General features: G+C 43.3%; 1 long non-coding RNA gene across 1 annotated transcript in view; it reads right to left on the minus strand.

Annotated features, from left to right (window-relative positions):
* The window catches only part of LOC148148304 (uncharacterized), a 76,822-nt gene that overhangs the window by 54,329 nt on the left and 2,070 nt on the right, over positions 1 to 20,423 (minus strand). Inside the window, exon 2 of the long non-coding RNA XR_015759019.1 lies at positions 12,925 to 13,187. This is a non-coding gene — a long non-coding RNA (uncharacterized LOC148148304). The remainder of the gene's footprint in view (positions 1 to 12,924; positions 13,188 to 20,423) is intronic.

Genomic DNA, 20,423 nt, shown 5'->3' on the forward strand with positions numbered 1-20,423 from the left:
AGGTAAGGCACCCCTGACTGCACACAGCTTTAAACCAGGTCATAAAGTATTCATCTCAGCTAACCATGGGATATCATCCACTGTAACCATTACACTGGCACTGCCATCAAGTTTAAGTTTGGTTGGATAACCATTTCCATAGACGACTTTTATCAAATCTACGTCGGGTGATTGTTTAATATCTCCATGGGAAGGACAATATTTTAATTCCATAGGTAATTGCTCCTTGAATTAAAAAACACCTGTTCTATTGCAATATTGACCTATTCCTGAAAGCGCTGTTTCAAGATACACACTGGTTTGCAAATGAATTGGTTTGATGCTGTGTATGTTCTTTAGGTTGCAGCTGTCTTTGACAAGTAACTTCTTTTCCAACAATGAATATATTATTGGTGTAAGGCTGAACAGGTTTTTCTTTGCTCATGTAAGGATTTAGAACCATACCTGAAACAAGATACTATAGTATTAGATTGTTTAGGATTTCATATCGATGTTGTCTCATCCAAAATATTTTTCAGATGAGATGTCTGTCTTCACTGTCTTCAAATGCTGTATTGTACTTTAAGTAATTAACACTCATTTATCAAAAATGAATCAATGATCAATGATGATCCTGTTAAAAATTGAATGTTTCCATAGCTTCATGGTTAAATAGCACATTCATACTGAGTCTCCTGGGAGTTCATATGTGATACTGAAACATGATCTTGCCAGTGTCTTATTTGATTTTGAAGTGAAATATTAATCAAAAACCACTTTGAGGATGCGATGCATCATTTGTTTCTCATCAATCTGTTGCTTATGTAACCGATTATCTGACATTCTTCCCATGTAGTGAAAAATTGCCAACCTGTACTTCATTTGATTTGGTAACCAATTCTGAAGCCAGTCAAAATCTTAGGAGTTGAGCTTTCCTCATTTGTCAATTGGTTGATCCATCAAATGGAGCTGATACATTTTGTTTCTAGTGGGAAGCTTAGTGCAGGTGAATTTTGTTGGATGTGCTGATTGTTAAAAAGCACTTCAAATTGTTGTTATTTTCTTGATTTGGATGATCATTGATAGAACTTTCATATTCATACACTGCACTATTTTCTACCGTGTTATATTCTTAGCTGATGAAAGCTCTTGTTGGATCTTTGTTGTTGCAAAGCTTCTAATACTAAAACTGAAAGCAGTCCAAGTGTTTGCTGTTGTACATACTATTTACAATGTGAAGTTGGGTCTTCCTTTACCAGTATGGTGTTTTCTTAGAAATGAATGAAGTTATTCCTTTTATAAGATTGCTAAAGGGGCTTTTCAAAAGATCTGTAGGCAGAAACGTCCTTCAGTTAGCATTGGTCAAAAATATTCAATAATTTCTTATCAAAGATAGCTGCCATCAAATGTGCTGTGTATTCTGCATCCAAGGCACTTTCATAATGAATTCCACACAGTGATCAAAATTGCACTCCTCAACCTTTTCTCTTATTTATTGGGTTTTTAATAAAACTGCTTATATTGCATTTCTCACTCAAACCATTAAAATAATAAAGATGAAATTAACTTTATTGTCAGGACTAATTTTCTTAACTTGCTTAGTGCTAATTTTGTCATCATCTAAATAGTTTAGAAATTGTAAAATCACCATTGGAAGTCTTAACTCTGATTCTCACTTTACATTTTGGGTGGAAACAAAACTTTGTTTTCTTCTAAGGGACTCAATATATTTGGGGTGCCTGGTAACTGGGTCTTTTCACCAGTGCTCAATCCAGATTTATCCCCTTGGTTATATGATGCTGCTCCTTTAACAAGCTTAAACTGTCCTTGCTTTTTTTTTTCAGAGAGGTCATAAAAGCAGTGATTCTGAAATGTTTGGCTTGGATGGGTTCTGGGCCAATTTGATTATAGCTAACAGATACTGCCCCAAGAAAAAGGCTTTCAAGTTTTTCAAAGAAACACTTGTACAATGAAAGGGGAGTGACAAGTTCTCCCAGCTCAGCTTTTCTCTGGTTTGGTTTAGTTTTAGCAGTCTCACTGTTCACTGAAAGCAGTCAGTTAGTTTTGAGGCTGCTAATCTAAGAAACAGCTTCACGCTGCCATCTCTCTCTCTCTCTCTCTCCTGTAAGACCCGATGCTTGATTTTAATTTTTGTGCAAAGGAGTGCTTATGGGGATTATTGCAAGTATTTGGAATAGCACCATTAAGTTGGGATAATCTGTTGAGTTTTTGGATAGGTTAATCTTTTTTGTGTGTTTCATTCGGTAATCTTAAACAAAACAGACTTTATTTACAAAACTAAGTAGTTTGACCAGCTGCATTTCCTGGACAGTCCACTTTTCACCTGCTGAAAACAGTGAGCAAAGTTAATGTCTGGGCCACTTTCTTGAAATGTTTTGAGGGGGTCTGGCCTGGTCCATAACAGATGCTGATCTCGCTGTTTTTTTTCTTTAAAGTTTGTTTCCAATTGTTCTGAGGTTGAAGGTGTGTACTGTACCTTTCAGAGAGAGTAAATGCTGTTCTGTACCATGAGCTTACAAGCAACCATGTATATGGCTGATGTCCATAACCACCTGATGAAGGAGCAGCTCTGAAAGCTAGTGCTTCCAAATAAACCTGTTGGACTATAACCTGGTGTTGTTTGATTTTTAACTTGTTCCCATCATTTTTGTTTGTGAAGCTTTATGCAACATCCAAAAAGAATTTGCTTCTTCCATTGTTCATTTTTTTAAAATCTCAAACTGCCTTAGCTAAATGTTATCCAATGTGATCATGGAAGTGAGTGAAGAGACATGAAATCCATACATTCTGTAGCATCAGCAAAAACCGGACAATAGTATCAGCTAAATTGTGTCCTTGTATACTTAACTCGAAAGTATCCTTGTAATGAACAATGTTTAGGCATTTCAGTACTACTAGCTATAGTACAAATCTGCAAGCCAAAAGAAAAAAAAAGAAACCAAACCCTAATCTTAATTATAAATGTATACACAACTATATATCTCAACTGTACGCATAAAACAGAACAAATCCAATTAAGCCATCATGCATTATTTTCAATCATGAGCAAAGTATTGGAAATGCCTTCAGCAGTACTATTAAGAGTTATCCATTTACCTCTAACCTGCATGCTGTTGCTCAGTTCAGGTGGGGCCAGAATTACTCAACTCCAGACCATATTGCAGCCTTGGTCCAAACGTGGATGAAAAAGCTGCATTCCACATGTTAGGTGAGAGTATCAAGTGTATAATCAAAGAGTCCAGGTAAAATTGAAGTCATTGGAATCTGGAGGAAACTCTTTACAAGTTGGAGATATAACAATCACAAAAGGAAGATTGTTGTGGTTTTTGGAATCCAATTATCTCAGCATTAGTGCATCATGACAGATGTGCTTTATGCTAATGTTCTCGAACCATCCATTTTAAAATGTATTATTAATGGCTTTCTATAGTTAAATCGTCGGTGAAAATGTTCATGGATGATAGCATCTGTACAGTGCCATTCACAACTCTTCAAATAATAAAACCAAACATGCAACAAGAACTAGGCAACAACCATTAATTTGCTTGATGACAAATAACAAAAATGCCAGGCAATGATCACAAGTAAGAATGGAGCTTAAGCATTTCCCTTTTACATTCCACAAACCATTTTTGAATACAATATACGACCATCAACATCATGAGGTCAATATGACCAGAAATTTAATTGGGCCATCCATAAAATTCTATGGCTATGAGATAAAATTGGAGGCTGGATATTTGATGGTGGGATACTTATCTTCAACATCCAGAAGGTTCAAGACTGGAGTGCAAAGGAATATTCAATTCTTGCCTGAATGAGAGCAATTCCAATACACAAGAAACTCAATACTATTCACAACTAAACAGACCCCTTGACCAGTATGAGATTTAACATCCAGTCCCTCCTCCAGGAAGAATAGCAACACAAAAGCAGCAGCAGTGTGCCCATCTACAAGATTCACTGTATCAAATTGCCAAAACTCCGTTAGCAGCAGCTCCTAAACCCACAACCTCTATCACATTCCTCTGGGGAAGGGTTACTGAACCCAAAATGTCAACTGATTTCTCTGCACAGATGTTGCCAGACCTGATGAGTGTTTCCAGCAATTTCTGGTTTTGTTTCTGATTTCCAGCACCTGCAGTTCTTTCAGTTTTTAATCTCTAACACCTCGTAGAAGAGGAGCAACAGATGCCCGGGAATTTGGACGTTCCCCTCCAAGTCACATAATATTCTGACTGAGAACTATCCCTCTATTCCTTTATTGATGCAGAGTCAAAATCCAGGAACACCCAACAGCAGTCTTGGTACACCTTCATCTACACAGACTGTAGTTGTTCAAAATGTTTCAGATGAAACTATGCAAGCAGCAAGTGACAACAAATAAGCCCTGTAGTATATGTCGTAAATAGCATGTGCAAGACACAAGTGCAAGCAAATGGGCATGACCTACAATAAAATTCAACCATCTCCTCTTGACCATATTGCCATTTTTCAATACAACACAATTAACATCATGGGCTCACTATTTATGAGAAACTTGAGGGAATTAGGGCTGGACAATAAATTCTGGCTTTGCCAGTCTCATCCATAAAGGAGCTAACAAAAAGGAACACTCAGTCTACCATGTCTTTGTTGGCTCATGCTGGAGTTCTGTCAGATACTTTTAAGATGATGTACTGAAGGCAATATAATATCCAGACTTGGGTTGACAAGTGGCAAGTAACAGCCATGCCACACAAACGTCAGGCCATGATCATCACCAACAAGAGACAATCTAACCACCGCAACTTAGCATTCAATGGTGTTACCATCACTGAATTCCCCACTATCAACATCCTTGGGCTATCATTGCCCAGAAATTCAACTGGACTTACCACATAAACATTGGCTACAAGAGCAGGTCAGAGGCTAGGAATACTGTGACAAATAACTGACCTCCTGATTCCCCAAAGTCTATCCACTGTCTACAAGACACAAGTCAGGAGTGTAATGGAATACTCCCCACTTGCCAAGATGAGTGCAGCCCCGACACTACAAGAAGCTTGACACTATCCAAAACAAAGCAACCCACTTGATCGGCACTACATCCACAAACTTTCACTCCCTGGACCACCAACATTCAATAGCAGCAGTGTGTCCATCTGCAAGATGTACTGCAGAAATTACTAAGGTCCTCAGACAGCCTTCTGAACTGACAACTACTTCCAACTAGAAGGTCAAGGGCAACAGACATATGGCAACACCACCAACTTCAAGTTCCCATTCAAGCCACTCACCATTCTAACTTGGAAATATATTGCCGTACCTTCACAGTCACTGGAACAAAATTCTGAAATTCCCTTCCTAACGCATTGTGGGTCAACCACAGCAGGTGGACTGCATCAGTTCAACAAGGTAGCTCACCAGCACCCTCTCAAGGGCAACTACGGGCAGACAAAGAATGCTGACCAGCCAGCAGTGCCCACATCCCACAAACAAAAAAAAGTAAGTTGTTGTTAAGTAAGCCTGTTGAGCAGAGGTGGAACAAAAACTTGCTAATAACAATAGCTAAAATTTATATCATGAATTTTCTGCCAAGGTGCAAAAGCAATGCTTATTATTTTTATTTGAACTGCAGTTAACAAATTATTAAATTGAATGCATGATTCATGCATAGTATTCCCTTATAAAATTGGCAACCGGTTTGTTAAGATTCAAGTACATGTTAAACTTTCCACAGAAAACGTTGGCAGCAATAAAGTGTCAGTGGCAGGAATGCTACAGGACAAGATTTTCCAGTGAATCCGTAGTGAACACATCTCTGTGGATTGTGAGACAAAATCAACAGGGCAACTTAACCAACCCATAGAAGACATACACAAAGCCGTGCTAGATAAACTTTGGTTGAGCTACGACTGAAATCTTTATCAATTTAATGAATTATGTTTATTGGAACACAGAAAACAAAAATGAACAGCAGTATTGCGAGGGAACAAATAAAACTATTCAATAAATCATCTCAACAATTCTTCATTTTAAAATGCATCCATTAAAATATGTTAACATCAAAGCTATTCAGCCCCTTGAGTCAGCTTTATCATTCAATAAGATTGTCACTGATTTGCTTCTGTTTTGAATTCCACATTCCCATCTGCATTTGATAACCTACTGTTCCATTGCCTAACAACAATCTTTCTGAAACAAAACAGAAATTGTTGGAGAAATTCAGCAGGTCTGGTAGCAACTGTGCAATGAAAGCAGACTTAACATTTCAGTCCCGTGACCCTTCTTCAGAACTCTGCCTTGATATGTCTTGTTCACAACATACTTTCTAACTATTATTAGAGTCTTGGAGATGTACAGCACGGAAACAGACCTTCGGTCCAACTCGTCCATGCCTACCAGATATCCCAAACCCAACCTTGTCCCACCTGCCAGCACCCGGCCCATATCCCTCCAAACCCTTCCTAATCATATACCCATCCAGATGCCCTTTAAATGTTGCAATTGTACTAACCTCCATCACTCATCATCACCACTATTCTATACACATACCAACCTCTGTGTGAAAATGTTGCCCCTGATGTCTCTTATTTCTTTCCCTCTCAATCAACACTCAATAGCAGCAATGCCCTCTAGTTCTGGACTTTCCCACCCCAGGGAAAATACTTTGCCTATTTACTCTATCCATGCCCCTCATGATTTTATAAACAGCTATGAGATCACCCCTCAGCCTGCGAAGTTCCAGGGAAAACAGCCCGAGCCCATTCAACTTCGCCCTAAAGCTCAAATCCTCCAACCCTGGCAACATCCATGTAAATCTTTTCTGAACCCTTTCCAGTTTCACAACATCTTTCCAATAGGAAGGAAACCAGAGTTGCACGCAATATTCCAAAAGTGGCCTAATCAATGTCCTGTACAGCTGCAACATGACCTCCCAACTCCTGTACTCAATACTCTGACCAATAAAGGAAAGCATACTAAATGCCTTCTTCACTATTCTATCCACCTGCAACTCCACTTTCAAGGAGCTATGAACCTGCATTCCAAGGTCTCTTTGTTCAGCAACACTCCCTAAGACCTTACCATGAAGAGTATAAGTCCTGCTAAGATTTGCTTTCCCAAAATGCAGCACCTTTCAATTATCTAAATTATACCCTATCTGCCATTTCTCAGCCTTTTGGCCCATCTGATCAAGATCCTGTTGTAATCGGAGGTAACCTTCTTCGCTGTCCACTACATCTCCAATTTTGGTGTCATCTGCAAACTTACTAACTATCCCTTTTATGCTCACATCCCAATCATTTATATTAATGACAAAACGTAGTGGACCCATCACCGATCCTTGTGGCACTCCACTGGTCACAGGTCCCCAGTCTGAAAAGAAACCCTCCACCACCACCCTCTGTCATCTACCTTTGAGCCAGTTCTGTATCCAAATGGCTAGTTGTCCCTGTATTCTATGAGATCTAACCTTGCTAACCAGTCTCCCATTGGGAGACTTTTCAAATGCCTTACTGAAGTCCATATAGATCACATCCACTGCTCTATCCTCATCAATCCTCTTTGTCACTTCTTCAAAAAACTCAATCAAGTTATGAGACATGATTTCCCATACACAAAGCTATGTTGACTACCCCTAATCAGCCCTTGCCTTTCCAAATACATGCACATCCTGTCCCTCAGGATTCCCTCCAACAACTTGCCCATCACCAATGTCAGGTGCACTGGTCTATAGTTCCCTGGCTTGTCCTTACCACCCTTCTAAACAGTGGCACCACATTGGCCAACCTCCAGTCTTCTGGCACTTCACCTCTGACTATCAATGATACAAATATCTCAACAAGACACCCAGCAATCACTTCCTCAGCTTCCACAGACTTCTGGGATACACCTGATCAGGTCCTGGGGATTTATCCACTTTTACATGTTTCAAGACATCCAGCACTTCCTCCTCTGTAATATGGACATTTTTCAAGATGTCACCATCTATTTCCACACAGTCTATATCTTCCATGACCTTTTCCACAGTAAACACTGAGGCAATGTACTCATTTAGTATCTCCCCCGTTTCCTGCGGTTCCATACAAAGGTCACCTTGATCTTTGAGGAGCACTATTCTTTCCCTCGTTACCCTTTTGTCCTGAATGTATTTGTAAAAACCCTTTGAACTCTCCTTAACTCTATTTGCCAAAGCTATCTCATGTCCCCTTTTTGCCCTCCTGATTTCCCTCTTCAGTATACTCCTGCTGACTTTATATTCTAAGGATTCATTCAATCTATCTTCTCTATACCTGACATGTGCTTCCTTCTTTTTCTTGACCAAACCCTCAATTTCTTTAGTCATTCAACAGTCCCTACAACTACCAACCTTTCCTTTCATCCTAACAGGAATACATTTTTCTGGACTCTCGTTATCTCATTTCTGAAGGCTTCCCATTTTCCAGCCGTCCCTTTACCTGCGAACATCTTCCCCCAGTCAGATTTTAACATAGAACATAGAACATAGAAGAATACAGCGCAGTACAGGCCCTTTGGCCCTCGATGTTGCGCCGATCCAAGCCCACCTAACCTATACTAACCCACTATCCTCCATATACCTATCCAATGCCCGCTTAAATGCCCATAAAGAGGGAGAGTCCACCACTGCTACTGGCAGGGCATTCCATGAACTTACGACTCGCTGAGTGAAGAACCTACCCCTAACTTCAGTCCTATATCTACCCCCCCTTAATTTAAAGCTATGCCCCCTTGTAATACCCGACTCCATACGCGGGAAAAGGTTCACACTGTCAACCCTATCTAACCCCCTAATCATCTTGTACACCTCAATCAAGTCACCCCTAAACCTTCTTTTCTCTAATGAAAACAGCCCCAAGTGTCTCAGTCTTTCCTCATACGATCTTCCTTCCATACCAGGCAACATCCTGGTAAACCTCCTCTGCACCCGTTCCAGTGCCTCCACATCCTTCCTATAGTATGGCGACCAAAACTGCACACAATATTCCAGATGCGGCCGCACCAGAGTCTTATACAACTGCATCATGACCTCAGGACTCCGGAACTCAATTCCTCTACCAATAAAAGCCAGTACGCCATATGCCTTCCTCACCGCACTATTTACCTGGGTGGCAACTTTCAGAGATCTGTGTACATGGACACCAAGATCCCTCTGCTCATCCACACTACCAAGTATCCGACCATTAGCCCAGTACCCCATCTTTTTGTTATTCTTCCCAAAGTGAATCACCTCACACTTAGCTACATTGAATTCCATTTGCCACCTTTCTGCCCAGCTCTGCAGCTTCTCTATATCCTGCTGTAACCTGCCACATCCTTCCTCACTGTCAACAACTCCTCCGACTTTCGTATCATCCGCAAACTTGCTCACCCAACCTTCTAACCCCTCTTCCAGGTCATTTATAAAAATGACAAACAACAATGGTCCCAAAACAGATCCTTGCGGAACACCGCTAGTGACGGCACTCCATGAAGAATCTTGGCCTTCAACTACTACCCTCTGTCTTCTTCCATCCAGCCAATTCCTAATCCAAACCTCCAACTCACCCTCAATGCCATATCTCCGTATTTTCTGCAGTAGCCTACCATGGGGAACCTTATCAAACGCCTTACTAAAATCCATATATACCACATCTACCGCTTTCCCCTCATCAACCTCCTTCGTCACCTTTTCAAAGAATTCAATAAGGTTTGTGAGGCACGACCTGCCCTTCACAAAACCATGCTGACTATCCTTGATCACATTATTCCTATCCAGATGTGCATAAATCCTATCCCTTACAATTCTCTCTAAGACTTTGCCCACAACAGAAGTGAGACTCACCGGCCTATAGTTACTAGGGTTATCCCTACTCCCCTTTTTGAACAAGGGAACCACATTTGCTATCCTCCAGTCTTCTGGCACTACTCCTGTAGACAAAGAGGACATAAAAATCAAGGCCAATGGCTCTGCAATCTCCTCCCTTGCTTCCCAGAGAATCCTAGGATAAATGCCATCAGGCCCAGGGGACTTATCTATTTTCACCTTTTCCAGGATTTCCAACACCTCTTCTCTACATATCTCAAAGCCATCCATTCTACTTATTTGTGACTCAGTATTCGCATCGACGACAATGCCCTGTTCCTGAGTAAATACTGAAGAAAAGTATTCATTCAGTGTCTCCCCAATCTCTTCCGCCTCCACACGCAACTTCCCACTACTATCCTTGACTGGACCTATTCCTACCCTAGTCATTCTTTTATTCCTAACATACCTATAGAAAGCCTTAGGGTTTTCCCTAATCCTACCGACTAAGGACCTTTCATGTCCCCTCCTTGCTGCTCTTGCCTAATACCATCAAAATTAGCCTTCCTCCAATTTAGAACTTCAACTTTTAGATCTGGTCTATCCCTTTCCATCACTATTTTAAAACGAATAGAATTATGGTTGCTGGCCCAAAGTGCTCCCCTACCGACACCTCAGTCACCTGCCCTGCCTTATTTCCCAAGAGTAGGTCAAGTTTTACATCTTCTGTAGTAGGTACATCCACATATTGAATCAGAAAAGTTTTTTGTACATACAACAAATTCCTTTGCATCTAAACCATTAACACCGTGGCAGCCCCAGTCTATGTTTGGAAAGTTAAAATCCCCTACCATAACCACCATATTATTAGATTAGGTTAGATTACTTACAGTGTGGAAACAGGCCCTTCGGCCCAACAAGTCCACAGCGACCCTCTGAAGAGCAACCCACCCAGACCCATTCCCCTACATTGACCCCTTCACCTAACACTACAGGCAATTTAGCATGGCCAATTCACCTAACCTGCACATTTTTGGACTGTGGGAGGAAACCGGAGCACCCGGAGGAAACCCATGCAGACACGGGGAGAATGTGCAAACTCCACACATACAGTCGCCTGAGATGGAAATTGAACCCAGGTCTCTGGCGCTGTGAGGCAGCAGTGCTAACCACTGTGCCACCGTGCCACCTACTTTTTAAAAAGTCCAGACTGACCCTCCGAAGTGTAACCCACCCAGACCCATTCTCCTGCCCTATTACTTTACACTTCCCCTGACTAATGCACCTAACCTACACACCTCTGAACACTAGGGGCAATTTAGCATGGCCAATTTACCTGACCTGTACATCTTGGGATTGTGGGAGGAAGCCAGAGTACCCGGAGCAAACTCATACAGACATGGGGAGAATGTGCAAACTCCACACAGACAGTCACCCAAGGCTGGAATCGAACCCAGGTCTCTGCGCTGTGAGGCAGCAGTGCTAACCACTGAGCCACCGTGCCATATCTTACAGATAACTGAGATCTCCCTACAATTTGTTTCTCAATTTCACACTGACTATTAGGGTGTCTATAATACAATCCCAATAAGGTGATCATTCCTTTCTTATTTCTCAGTTCGACCCAAATAACTTCCCTGGATATATTTCCAGGAATATCCTCCCTCAGTACAGCTGTAATGATAGAGAAAGTGAGGACTGCAGATGCTGGAGATCAGAGCTGAAAATGTGTTGCTGGAAAAGCGCAGCAGGTTAGGCAGCATCCAGGGAACAGGAGAATCGACATTTCGGGCATAAGCCCTACCTGAAGAAGTCGATTCTCCTGTTCCCTGGATGCTGCCTGACCTGCTGCGCTTTTCCAGCAACACATTTTCAGCTCAACAGGTGTAATGATATCCCTTATCAAAAGTGCCAAAAATGCAGTTTAATTTATCAGTCCTACCTTGTTCTCTGCTTTGTCCCTGCCTGCCCTGACTGTGTGACTCTCTTCTCAACTGTACCAGTCTCAGATTTATCTCTTTCTTCACTATCTCCCTGGGTCCCACCCCCACTTTAGTAGCTTAAATCCTTCTGAGCAGCTCTAGCAAATCTCCCTGCCAGTAAGATTAATCCCCTTCCAATTCAGGTGCAATCCGTCCTTCTTGTACAGGTCACTTCTACTCCAGAAGAAATTCCAATGATCCAAAAATGTGAATCCTTCTCCCATATACCAGCTCCTCAGCCATGTGTTAATATGCTCTATCCTCCTATTCCTACCCTCACTAGCTTGCAGCACCAGGAGTAATCTGGATATTACTACTCTCAAGGACCTCCTTTTTAAATTCCTGCCTAACTCTCTATACTCTCCCTTCAGAATCTCATCCTTTTTCCTTCCTATGTCATTGGTTCCAATGTGTACAATAACTTCCTGCTGTTCCCTCTCCCCCTTCAGAACATTCTGCACCCTCTCTGAGACATCCTTGATCCTGGCACCAGGGAGGCAACACACCATTCTGATTTTCATTGCTGGCCACAGAAACATCTGTCTGTACCTCGGACTCAAGAGTCCCCTAACACAATTGATCTCTTGAAACCTGAGATTCCAACCATTCCAGCCAGTCTCAATACCAGAAATTTGGCGGTTCTTGCTACATTCCACTGAGAATCCATCACATTTTCCAAAACAGCATACTTGTTTGAAATGGGGATAGCCACAGAAAACTCCTGCACCACCTGCCTACCTCTCTTACTATTCCTGGAGTTAACCTATCTATGTGACTGTAGCTGCAACATTTTTTTCCCTTCTATAACTGCCATCCATCACATCCCCTTGCTCTTGTAAATTGCTCATTGCTCTAACTGTCTCTCCAACCGATCCATTTGATCTGACAGGATTCGCAACAGACAGCATTTATTGCAGCTATAATCCTCAGTCACACGCAAACTCTCCCTAAACTCCCACATCACTCTACTAAAGGCCATTTTTGCTTCTTCCAATCTACAGACACAGAAAATAGCACAGATCCAGGCTAACTTAATACTTATATTTTTTAAGTTTAATCAAGAAACATATCTTAATAAAATATAATCAAGAAAGAACCCACTCTACTTACTACTGCAGACTCATTGTCAGGCCACATTTAAAAATATTCACTTACCTGTTGTTTTTGTGCTGTGACCTCTCCCACACAGATTCCTCCAAGCTCATTGTGAATTTCACAGTTTGTTAATTTTCCCAGACGCACTCCGATGTCCAGCAATACATGAATTCAAAACAGCAAAGGCAGTAATTGTGCAGGTTCGCTGCTCTGTCAGGGAGCAGTGTGGATTTCTTTCTCTTTCTTTCTTGCACTGCTTGACCATTTGCTGCTTTTGTCTGTTCCTCTCCCTTTTAAAAGTGCTGTTGTTTTGACTTTTTTTCCTGCAAATTTCCAAAACAATGCAACAACATTAAAAACAGTAATTGCTGCTCCTGGAATTTGAGGACATCAACTCCAACACCGAAAATACCACAAAAAAAAGGAACAGCTTGTGACAGCCAGAAATTTTTCCCATTCTCCATCTTGGATTACCCAGAATTTATTGTATCACCTATGAATTTATCTGTCGTATCTATATTTCCTTTATGTAGGTAATTGGTCTGAATCTTATCTGAAATTGGTTAGGTGTCATTTGTGTCAAGTTTCATGGAAGGTTTTCCACATTATCATCCTAAATGCAACTCATTAACTAGGTGCCATACTCCTTTGGTTCTCTGTTTGGCTGATGCTATCCAATTCTCTCACTCCTTGTAAGCAATAGTAACCCCACTGCCAGGATCACTGTGCGGTGCTTTATTTAAAATGCTTTGTGCACCTGGTAAACAATCAGCAGCTTGGAGCTGCTCCATCTAGAGTCATAGAGATGTACAGTATGGAAACAGACCCTTGAGTCCAACTTGTCCATGCTGACCACATATCCTAAATTAATCTAGTCCCATTTGCAAGCCCATATCCCTCTAAACCCTTCTGATTCATTTACCTGTTCGGATCCCTTTTAAATGCTGTAATTGTACCAGCCTCCACTACTTCCTCTGGCAGCTCATTCCATACAAGCAGCACCTTCTGCATGAAAAAAGTCACTCTTTAGGTCCCTTTTAAATCTTTCCCCTCTCACCCTAAACCTATGCTGTCTCATTCTGGACACCGCCAACCCATGGACAAGACCTTGTCTATTTACTCTATCCATGCCCCTCATGATTTTATAAAGTACTACAAGGTCACTCCTCAGCCTCCAACGTTCCAGGGAAAACAGCCAGGCAGGAGACTGGTACAACACAGCAAGCCAGGCAGCATCAGAAGATGGAGAAGTCAATGTTTCAGTGTAACCCCACAGCCCCAGGCCTATTGACAACCACATTCAATGTATTTGCCATGTTTACTATTCTGCACGTGTGACATTGATGTAGACAGTGCTGTAAACTATCATTAAAATAACATGTTACTAATAAGGGTCAACATTCTTGTCTTCCCAAATATTTGTTGTACCTCTATGCTAGCTTTCTGTACTTGTATAAAAATCCCTTTGTGTTGCATTTTCTCCATTTAAACAGAACTGGTCTTTTGTTCTCCCATCCAAAATGAACAACTTCACATTTCCCCTCATTATACTTCATTTGCCAACTTTTTGTCCACTTAATCTATCGATATCTCTCTATACAGGGGAACCTCTTTTATCCAAAGAAGATCTCAAGGTCCTGATGGAAACATTACATCAAAGATGTGTTTCCAACATTGATCGCGTCTTTTGTTTAGTGACTAAAAGTGAACTCGGCAACTGAAATGCTGCCCAAAACAGTCCTGGACATCGATGGGAGCCCAGGCACCGTCTCCAAATGACTGACCTCCCACCCTCTCTCTCCCCCTACATTTTCCCTGGAGTTCTATGCAGGGATGTACCCTACACCCCATCCCCCTTCCCCAGGTAATCTCTCTAACATTGTCCTGTGCAGTAAGAAATTGTATGTACGCGCTATTTGGAGACTCACCGCCCCCACCACCCCCAAAAAGGCAGCAGCAGTGTACAGTCCATCTGCCCTGGAGAAGGGGCAGTGGTGGCCGGGAGTGCACAAGTGGCGGAGGTGCACGAGGGGGCGGGGCATGGACGGGGTTGGATGGGGAGACTGGTGCGGCTTGGACAGGGCTGGGGCACGGACAGGGGATGGGTTGCCGGCAGATGAGGGGCGGTGTTGGGCAGGGTTGGGGCAAATGGGGAGGTGGTGTTGGATAGGGTGGGGGCGTTGGATAGGGTGGGGGCAGGGGCCGGGCGTGTGGCCAGTGTTTGGGGGGTGGAGGCTTACGCGCGATGTTCTGCTGCCTAGTCCCCTGAACGAGGAGCAGACTTAACAGAAAATTCCGAGCCCCAGAGGAAAGGCATTGAATCAAATTAATCAATAGTGCCCACCCTTCTCATTCAGATAATCGAGGTTCCTCTGTAAACCATTTGTAACTCCTTCACAATTTGCCTTTCCACCTATTTTTGTGTTGTCTGCAAATTTGGCTCAGTAATTTTGCTTTCCTCGAAGTCATTAACATACATTGTAAATACTTGCTGTCCCAGCACTAAACCCTGTAGAACCCGACTGGTTACAGGTTGCCAACTCCCGACTCACTGTTTATTGCCCATTAACCAATTCTTTAGCCAAGCCAATGGGAATTAGTTTCACTCAGCTGGCTGGGTTGGTGGTTTGCAGTGCTATGCTATGTGACACCAACAATGTGGGTTCAATTCCCATCACTGGTTTGAGATTACCATGAAGTACTCTCCTTCTCAACCTCTTCCCTCACCCAAGGTCTGGTGGCTGTCAGGTTAAATCACCACCAGTCACTTCTCTCTAATGAGAGAGCAGCCCCTTTGGTCCAGTAAGACTATGGGGACAGACAATATCTTAGCCAATACAATGGGATCCCCTTTTATGACTTAACCTTTTGTGAAATATCTTGTCAAACACCTCCTTGAAGTCCAAATACTCACATATACTGGCTCTGTCTATCCATTCTGGTTGACATTTTCTCAAAAAAAACTTAGTCAGATATGATTTCCCTTTCATGTCCCAGAATGTAGAATAATCAAGGAGTTGCTTTACTAAGTGTGCTAGTTTGTCGATCAATAACTCAAGTTGAACGTAATCTGTTCAACTTAGTTTGTGCAACAAAGCAAATCCAATTTGAAGAAAAGATATAATGCCCATGAAACTAGACTTTTGGGTTGGAAAGTTCTGCAATTTTTACAATCAACCTCAAAACAATATAATTCTATCAATTCCAACCTTAACTTAATCAGCCCAGCACAACTGTCTGTATTGATGGGACACATTTCATATTCCATGCCAGCTGAATACCTGACTTAAACATAAAAGTCTGTGTTTATACCACTGCTACTCAATTGTGCTCCAATTAAATTATTAAAATAATCATTATTTCTGTTCTCATTCCCATATTAATGGGAACATTTATTACATAATAATTGATAATTTTTCTATGTCAATATTTGAGAGCAATTAACATTTTTCAACCTAAGCATCACTTAGAGATATCAATGGTGAGGAAGTGCTACACAGGACTGTCAGATGCTTGTAGGATGTTGTGGTCTAAAATATGGACTACTAGCTATCAAATTCCATCAACTAATTATTAGCTCATATTTCAAGAGCTTTTTTCAAACAGTACACAGTAGATTTCTGCATGCAGAAACAAAACAAGCTGAAAGAAGGCTTACCTATCCTGTTGGGGGAGAAAGTGAGGTCTGCAGACGCTGGAGATCAAAGCTGAAACTTTATTGCTGGAACAGCACAGCAGGTCAGGCAGCATCTAGGGAACAGAAGATTCGACGTTTCGGGCACATGCCCTTCTTCAGGAATGAGCAGAGAGTGTTCAGCAGGAGAAGATAAAAGGTAGGGAGGAGGGACTTGGAGGAGGGGCGTTGGAAATGTGATAGGTGGAAAGAGGTCAAGGTGAGGGTGATAGGTCGGAGTAGGGTGGAGGCGGAGAGGTCAAGAAGAAGACTGCAGGTCAGGAAGGCGGTGCCGGGCTGGAGGGATTCGGCTGAGACAAGGTGGGGGGAGGGGGGATGAAGAAACTGGTGAAGTCCAAGTTCATTTCCTGTGGTTGGAGGGTTCCCAGTCGGAAGATAAGACGCTCCTCCTCCGACCGTCGCGTTGTTGTGGTTTGGCGGTGGATGAGTCCAATGACCTGCATATCCTCGGTGGAGTGGGAGGGGGAGTTGAAATGCTGTGCTACAGGGTGATTGGGTTGGTTCGTCCGGGTGGCCCAGAGGTGCTCTCTGAATCGCTCCGCAAGTAGGCGGCCTGTCTCCCCAATATAGAGGAGGCCACACCGGCTGCAGCGGATGCAGTAGATAATGTGGGTGGAGGTGCAGGTGAATCTGTGGCGGATATGGAAGTTTCCTTTGGGGCCTTGGAGAGAAGTGAGGGGGGAGGTGTGGGCGCAAGTGTTGCACCTCCTGCGGTTGCAAGGGAAGGTGCCGGGAGTGGAGGTTGGGTTGGTGGGGGGTATGGATCTGACAAGGGAGTCGCGGAGGGAGTGGTCTCTACGGAAAGCTGATAGAGGAGGGGAGGGAAATATATCCTTGGTGGTGGGGTCCGTTTGGAGGTGGCGGAACAGTTCAAAATACGCACAACACAGACGGCCTCCTTCTTCAAGGACCGCAATTTCCCCCCCGACGTGATCGACGATGCCCTCCACCGCATCTCCTCCACTTCCCGCTCCTCCGCCCTTGAGCCCCGCCCCTCCAACCGCCACCAGGACAGAACCCCACTGGTCCTCACCTACCACCCCACCAATCTCCATGTACAGCGCATCATCCGCCGTCACTTCCGCCACCTCCAAACGGACCCCACCACCAAGGATATATTTCCCTCCCCTCCTCTATCAGCTTTCCGTAGAGACCACTCCCTCCGCGACTCCCTTGTCAGATCCATACCCCCCACCAACCCAACCTCCACTCCCGGCACCTTCCCTTGCAACCGCAGGAGGTGCAACACTTGCGCCCACACCTCCCCCCTCACTTCTCTCCAAGGCCCCAAAGGAAACTTCCATATCCGCCACAGATTCACCTGCACCTCCACCCACATTATCTACTGCATCCGCTGCAGCCGGTGTGGCCTCCTCTATATTGGGGAGACAGGCCGCCTACTTGCGGAGCGATTCAGAGAGCACCTCTGGGCCACCCGGACGAACCAACCCAATCACCCTGTAGCACAGCATTTCAACTCCCCCTCCCACTCCACCGAGGATATGCAGGTCATTGGACTCATCCACCGCCAAACCACAACAACGCGACGGTCGGAGGAGGAGCGTCTTATCTTCCGACTGGGAACCCTCCAACCACAGGAAATGAACTTGGACTTCACCAGTTTCTTCATCCCCCCTCCCCCCACCTTGTCTCAGCCGAATCCCTCCAGCCCGGCACCGCCTTCCTGACCTGCAGTCTTCTTCTTGACCTCTCCGCCTCCACCCTACTCCGACCTATCACCCTCACCTTGACCTCTTTCCACCTATCACATTTCCAACGCCCCTCCTCCAAGTCCCTCCTCCCTACCTTTTATCTTCTCCTGCTGAACACTCTCTGCTCATTCCTGAAGAAGGGCCTGTGCCCGAAACGTCGAATCTCCTGTTCCCTGGATGCTGCCTGACCTGCTGCGCTGTTCCAGCAATAAAGTTTCAACTTTGATAGGACCCACCCTCTCCTTTTTCAACATGATGTAGAGGTGCTAGTATTGATGTTACCTGACGAAAGAGCAGTGCTCCAAAAGCTTGTGATTTGAAATGTACCTGTTGGACTAAAACCTGATGTCATGTGACTTCTGACCTTTTTCTGGATATTGCGCTAATGCTAATGATGCTTAGTAGACCTGCGGTGAAAAGCGGTTTCCACACAGGTTTCTCTACAAGGGACAGCTGGTATGGCACAGTCTAACTATATGGAGTGACGTTGTGACCAGACCCATTCTTAGGATCACAAGGGACACCAGAATGTCAGGCAGCATCTAGGGAACAGGAGAATCGACGTTTCGGGCATTAGCCCTTCTTCAGGAAGAAGGGCTAATGCCCGAAACGTCGATTCTCCTGTTCCCTAGATGCTGCCTGACCTGCTGTGCTTCTCCAGCAACACATTTCCATCTCTGATCTCCAGCATCTGCAGACCTCATTTTCTCTTCACACCAGAATGTCAGCACAGTGATGTCGGGTGTTTGCGTACCGAGGGGCCATACACATGCTACAAAAAAACTATAAGAATACAAGCAATGTTGGATACATTTTTTCCTGTTTTATTTACAAGTTTGTATGTCATAACCCTGCAAATAGGGCTTATTTTAAATTCCAAGTAAAGCAGAAAATGGTTCAGGCAATTACCACAGCATATGGACAAACAATGGGCCAGGTCTGTGCCACATACAGTGATACTAACCATCTAGCACCCACTGACCTGATTCTTAATTGAAATAAAGAGAAAGCATTACTTCCACATATTCAGTTTTCAATCTCACCTTGGTTACTTACTCCAAGTTTAGTAAACATCCAAGCCTCCTCCAAAACTATATCTTCAGCACTTCCTGTTAATATGACCAGATTGTGAAGCAGACTGAGGATTGGTCAATCCATTTCCCAAAGAACATTGACTCATTTCACCTTGGCTCATAAGGCCCCTTGGAACTAGTCATAAATGCTAATTAGTCAGACAGCAGAACCACTGATGGTGATGTCACTCATGTACAGGGGGGTTTGACTGGAGCACCTTCATTGCCTGGGACACATTTGTTCCAAATATATATTTTATTCATAAAATTTGCAAAAACAATGCAAAACATTTCAACTTGAATCTTACAGAATTTGAATTAAAATTCAACTTGACTCCAAACAGTACTTTCCAGTCAATCCAACTGCAGACTTTACATTTAAGAAATGTATGTCAGTTATTCAGGCAGAGGGCAAAACATTTCAAATTGCAAATTATGCAAAGTACGATAGATTTTTCTCTATATTACTTCCCACTCCAAGGTGCCTCAAAATATATTCAAAACTTTTCATTTGCAACGTGCATTTGAAGATACAAAGGCTGTGGGGTTCTACAGTTTCCAGTCCCCTGGTATATGATGGCTGAAAGGCCTTTCACCACTGCACATCTAGGACAGCTATGCCAAGCTTTAGCATATTCCTCAGCATGTTCTGAATTCCTGGACATTGAAATTGCCAGTCTGTAACACTCATTCAAAGACAAACTGGAGACCAGCAAGCTTCAAGGAGACCAAAGCACATTTTTCTACCAGGTTGGTAGTGCTTCATGTAGTAGCTGTGTGTCTCATTGTGCACCCACAGGTACAGACTACCGAGCACAGAACTGCTCAAAGTGAATCTTGACTAAATGTTACATCCCTATCCTGGCTCATTGAAAAGGGACATTCCTGAGAGTAACTGTCTCCTCCCACAGTCACAAAGATGTGCAGGTCAGGTGAACTGGCCATGCTAAATTGCCCATAGTGTTAGGTGCATTAGTCAGAGGGAAATTGGTCTGGGTGGGTTACTCTTTGGAGGGTTGGTGTGGACTGGTTGCGCCGAAGGGCCTGTTTCCACGCTGTAGGGAATCTATAATCCAATAT

The sequence above is a fragment of the Chiloscyllium plagiosum genome, unplaced genomic scaffold (genome assembly GCF_037043375.1).
Source record: "Chiloscyllium plagiosum isolate Xiang-an unplaced genomic scaffold, Cpla_swu_hap1 HiC_scaffold_13, whole genome shotgun sequence".
Classification (NCBI taxonomy): domain Eukaryota; kingdom Metazoa; phylum Chordata; class Chondrichthyes; order Orectolobiformes; family Hemiscylliidae; genus Chiloscyllium; species Chiloscyllium plagiosum.